The 5,709-nt window shown below is 41.3% G+C and overlaps 1 non-coding gene across 1 annotated transcript; it reads left to right on the top strand.

Moving 5' to 3' along the window:
- The first annotated feature begins 3,499 nt into the window (after nt 1–3,499).
- On the top strand, nt 3,500–3,571 carry TRNAP-CGG (transfer RNA proline (anticodon CGG)). The gene has a single exon. It is a non-coding gene; the product is annotated as a tRNA-Pro (tRNA).
- The last annotated feature ends 2,138 nt before the right edge of the window (nt 3,572–5,709 follow it).

Raw genomic sequence — 5,709 nt, 5'->3', positions numbered from 1 at the left:
ATATTTACAATACATTCTAGAGCCTATAGTTCAGTATGTTTCAACTGAACCTTTATATTGAATGGTTGGTTATCATGCTCGCTTTACATCCTCCAATCCCGAAGGCGAGACAGCCTTGTTTCTGTTGTTCTTCGAGTCCTTTTTTACGATCAGGTTGAAAGATGAGTGCTTGGTGCGCTATCAAGCACGTTTAACACGACAGACATGCGGTGCCATCCCGCAAAAACGTATCGGTAACACACACACGAGATCATCCAATAGGAGCAACACCGTAGCCACTATCGTCACTACTGATTACGCCTTCACTTTTATAGGGTAGCATTGTCAGAGAATCCGCAGCATGCGCTTGACACTATACAGTAAGCATATACAATCAACTATACCCATGAAGCACACAATCAAGAACACTTGAAGCATATGACTCCTGAACGACAACACATTGCACGGCAGACATGAAACGTTGTTCGTGTTACGCTAGTCAAGCCCATTAGGACAAATGGCCGGATGTTCTATAGTGTTGAATCCATTTTTGCTTAATAGTCTCTGTTTTCTAGAAAATTGATAATGACATATCCGCGCGCTTGTACAGTTGCGCGATACGAACAATATAGAAGCAACACCCAGGCAGCGGCACTTTGTTACATTCCTTTGGGAAGATCACCCATCCATTATTGGGAACGACATCGATTTGCGATCTGTTGTATACATAAACACTCTTTGCCAGGTGGTAAACATACGATAGAGCTAATCACCACTGAATCACCTATAACTCACATTTTTAGGTTAATGCACACAATCTATAGTCCTGCGTAACTCATCCATCGAAGGTAAAACACTAATTACAGAAGCGTCTCGGCTAGACTCCACTTTCTGGATAAACACTGGCTAGACAGAGGCTTGGATGAAGGTAATGCACTCGGCATAAGCACGGACACCTCTCTACACCGGAAACATTGTGTTCGCTATTGAATACGGTCATCATCAAATACGGTACAAGTGGCACTGCGATAGTGAAACAGATTCAACTGTGGCCCTAACGCTGCATCAGTACCATTTTTGCTAGTAATAGTTAGCAATAATAGTTACAGTAGCAGCGTGCGTGCGTGCGTGCGTGAGTGTATGCTCTACATGAATAGAGGTAGATATGCAGTCGCCTTTCACCGCTCCTACGGCGCCCACTATACACCATCAGTGCGAATAGAATTAGCAATATTTGTAGCAGTAGCAGTGACAGCCCCGTAGACGACCTCTGCTAGCGGCGACTAGCGGCACAGCATATTCGCTGGCCTCTCCAGCTCCTGCCGAGGTGATGTGCATAAATGATAATAATATATAATAATAAAAATTTATGACTAGAATGATATTATGCCGTTCTGTGTGTATCAGAGTGTCTGTGTGCGCCAGCATGAGAGGAGGGCAGGCGAGGTGCTCATTCGCGCTAAACAATGCCGGAAAGGGTCGTCGACTCTAAACGGCGGACGCGCAGAGAGGGTCAAACGCACGGATGGTGCCGACAGCCAAGTCGAGCTGCTCCGAGCTAGTGTTCATCTAAAAACGGCACAATTATTTCGCTAGCGATGTTTCCTGAAACGTGTGTCTGTGTGTATGTCTGTAACGATGAATAGCCCACACATACGCTGGCGGTTACGCATGATACGAGTCTTCTGTATGCGGATGACAACAGCCAAAGGTTGTTCCAGGAGAACTACCAATGGGTTGGATAGCGTCAACAGAAACAAAGGAGGTCAACGAGCTCTTGCAGATCGACGGATGATCGGGCAGACAGACACATCGCTTCACTCGACATGAACAAACATGCACGTACTCTTTCGATCTGAATACAAATATAAATGTGTACATATATAATATTGATATAATAGTAGGTTTTCGCTAAGCTGATGGACGCTCGATGACGCCACCGCCGTTGCCGTCGCGTCTGTATTGGTGCGTGCGCGCCTCGTCCAGACGGCCGACCGAACGCGGACGGATTTGTCAAAAGGTAGTGCGTGCGAAAAGATGCTGGGTGGCGCAGATACGGGAGGAAGGGGCATCAACGAGGAGAAGGAACGCGATGACAAGCTTGATGGTGGAAAGAGCCAACAGTGATATTCGAGCACGATATTTATACACCGACGGAGCGGTGGGGGCGGTAGCTCGGCATGTTGTTCTTATAAATATCATTTTTAGAATCGGAATTATACGAGAAATTATCATCTTATGAACTGAATACGAGCCGACAATGGTCAAATAATACTCAATCAAAGCACCCAAGTTAGACAAAAGAAAAACACTTTACGCGAAGGTTACATCAGCAGTGTCCAGTGGAGCTGAATTTTAATTGTCACTATTGACGCTGTTGTAAAAATAGGTATATTAAAATTATTTGTTATTAAATTCGACAAGATGTGTATATATGCGTTCTTTGATCTTTCTTAACCGTGCAGTTAACATGACGAGATCAAATCTGTATGTATCAAACTATTGTTGCGGCCTTTGCTTTTTGTTATATGTATGGTCATTTATACCATATAATTTATACGCGATAGAATTAACTACCTAGATGAATGAACATTTTGTTTATGTACGCTACTCGTTCAAAATGTAGAGGCTTCAGTGTAGTGGTTTACGGGAATCATATCACGCAGATTTCGATCAAGTACTAGTTGAGACAGCGGAGCCCACCAACAAACAGCTCGTATCCGCGAAAATGTCTTCTTTGCTATGATTCATCACCCTGCCCATCACGTCGTTTAACACCAGACATTTTAGCTGCTGTCTTCCGCTAGTTCTTGCGATATGGAAAGCAATGGAGAATACATTAATTTTCTGGGCGTCTCCTGTCGCCGAACGATACCAGCTTCCGCTGATGATGATGATTGTTGGGTCGGTGCAAACGGTGATCGGAGTCTAAATCTGGTTTTCCATTCCACCTTGCCTCAGTCATCACTTTACCGGCAAAAACATGATCTTGCTTTTCTTTTTTTTTTTTCGGACCGCAACGCCTTTACGGTGTTTTGCTTTCCCGAATCACAGCGATACTCGACATGATTGTCTTTTCTTATTGTATTTGAATTTCTATAGCTACGCGTGTCACTTCTGTCGGTTTGTGTAAACTATGGTTGTATTTCTTTCAGATATATAATTGCAGTATGAAATATCTGCATTGAAACTCTGCGAGCTCGAAGTTTGAAAAGAGATACTGGCACGTTGTTAACTAACATTATGAGATGAGCGCATGCGTATTTATTGTGATGCGTATTTTGCAAATACATCTGACGGACCAACCCGAAATCGTGTCCGAAGATTGCGTTTTCAAGATTCAAAGGAAAAACATTGTCAGTAGATGGTGCATGTTAGAGAGCAGTATACAGAAGCTACGGGATACCTAAAGTTTTGTTCCTCCCTGTGTATCATCTACCGATGCATGAAATAGCGTGCTAATGGGGTACACACTACGGCCACGGTGTCAAGAGCCGTAAAAACGTGCAATTGTAACATCGGCTCGTTGGTCTAGGGGTATGATTTTCGCTTCGGGTGCGAGAGGTCCCGGGTTCAAATCCCGGACGAGCCCTTTTGTTGCCAGTTAGCAGGCAACATTTCTTTACTATACAATGTCATCGCAATAACGTATTTACAGAAATGTTGCAATGCAACTCCAGAAATAATATACTTGGTTGAAAACGCTGTTTTTCCATAAAAGCTTTTTGTATATATAAGCGTATATATATGTATATAAATGTTCATACATACTTTGCTAGGCAAGAATTACGGTATAATTGCACACTCGTACCAAGCATTCCAGTAGGGACGAACTAGTAATGACCGAAAGGTCTAATAGGTCGTAAGATTTCTCAAAACAACAAGGTATTGCCAGTGGAGCTGCTGACCATTACCTACAATTCCGATTCGCATGCACTCCATAATTTCTCAAGGAAAAATAATTACTACTTAAAATTCTTGTTTCTGCTCTGAAATACAAATAGACATTCTGCCTAACAGAAACATATTATCTGTGTACTCATTTCGTAATGCCCAAATAATAATAAAGGCATGCATTCTATGTTGATAAACCCTAGTTGATGTGACGCATTTTTTAATCAATACATTAGATTACCTGAATAAGTCATGAGTCATTTCCTTGCTTTTTTCTTTTTACTTTTTTCTTTTTCTTTTTACTTTTCGTTCTAATAAACATATTTTAATTGTATATTTTTAGAGGCTAATAGGTCCTGGCCTATTGGTGAACGACTGCTATCTGCAGTGGTCCATCAATAGGCTTGGACAACAATCCACATTGACTATAATTACAGCTCCCATAGTTCTTGCACTTCACAATCAGCAACCTCATAACCCATCGTGAACTTCGTCACAACGATCATCAATAGCTCTACAGAGGTTATGACTCTGCCGGTTCCCGCAGCTATTTCCTTAGGGATCAGGATATCGTGAAAAGTTGAGAGACTTTCTATCATTTACAAATGAACTCTATCCATGGAAAAACCTGAGTGAGTAGCGAGAAGAGAGAACCTACCTATCTAAACTAGAAAAAGACAGGCCATAAGACAATGCGACAGATAGCGTCGCATTGTCTTATGGTCTGTCTATCATTTTTCTTATAGATGGACATACCGGCCTATTTATTGTGTTCTACGTATAGCATTATGAGGTGTAGCACCGGCTTATTCGCTAGATGTTCGCGATCATAACTTTCCAGGAAATGTAAAATATCTTCCTGCTGCATTAATAATATCAAGCATATTATATATGAAGTACACTTTTTGCTTAGTTTTGCTTGCTCTATTTCCTGCTATCGACTCGCTTTTTTGATTATCTTTCAGTAACTTCTATAGTCATCATAACCTCTTTACCCTGTCTAATTTTTGACGCCAAGACTGCCGAAATTACAAATGGTTATGAACTTGATTTAACATAGGATATCTATAATAGGACAGAAAAAAAAGTACGGCACCTATGTTTGTGCTGAGAATTGTTTACTTAGATATAACAATAATAATAACAGTCATATGTTTTTGTTTTCAAAAGAGCTTTCTTTCACCGAAGAAATGTACCTTTGGGATATTTAGGTACGTTCCATCAAAAGTAATGATTTCCTATCGAGTCCGTCTCACATATATATTCTGCTATTGTAGAATAAGCATTGGTGTCACAGTTGGCTTTTAAGAAGCCATGATTATACGACATAAGTGCTAATCGTGCATTGTAGCAGAAGTTACGTTTGTAATTCGCGCGCTTTGCCAAGGATATGCATCGGCTTTAGCCAGACGAAGAAGCTACGCGACGCTTGACGACTGAGCTAAACACGCACGTGGCATTGCTTCACGAATCTATCAGGGCATAATAACTCCTTCCCCTTGCCGCCTTTCAATAACACACTATCGTCAAATGGGATAGTTCGCTTCAAAATTTAACCGCTATGCCTTAGAGTAAACAATAGAAAAATCTAAAGCTTAAAATTGTCTTTCCATTGCCACAATCGGACGGATAAGGCCGATTTGACGTGTAGTTCGTTTGAATTGTTACCAGTGGCTTCGTTTAACCTATGACACCTAACTACTATCAAATATTACCGCAGGGAATTAGCCTGAAGTGTGACCTATCTCAAATTGGTGGGCAATATGTGCCGCAGACTTCGGGAAAGCATGTTGGTAAAATGAAGTAAGAAAAATAATAATCTATAATGAGAAATTG

Source organism: Varroa jacobsoni, unplaced genomic scaffold (assembly GCF_002532875.2).
Source record: "Varroa jacobsoni isolate VJ856 unplaced genomic scaffold, vjacob_1.0 scaffold_573, whole genome shotgun sequence".
In the NCBI taxonomy this organism is placed as follows: Eukaryota; Metazoa; Arthropoda; class Arachnida; order Mesostigmata; family Varroidae; genus Varroa; species Varroa jacobsoni.
The sequence above is the reverse complement of the archived record's forward strand: the minus strand, read 5'-3'. Positions and strand labels throughout refer to the sequence as shown.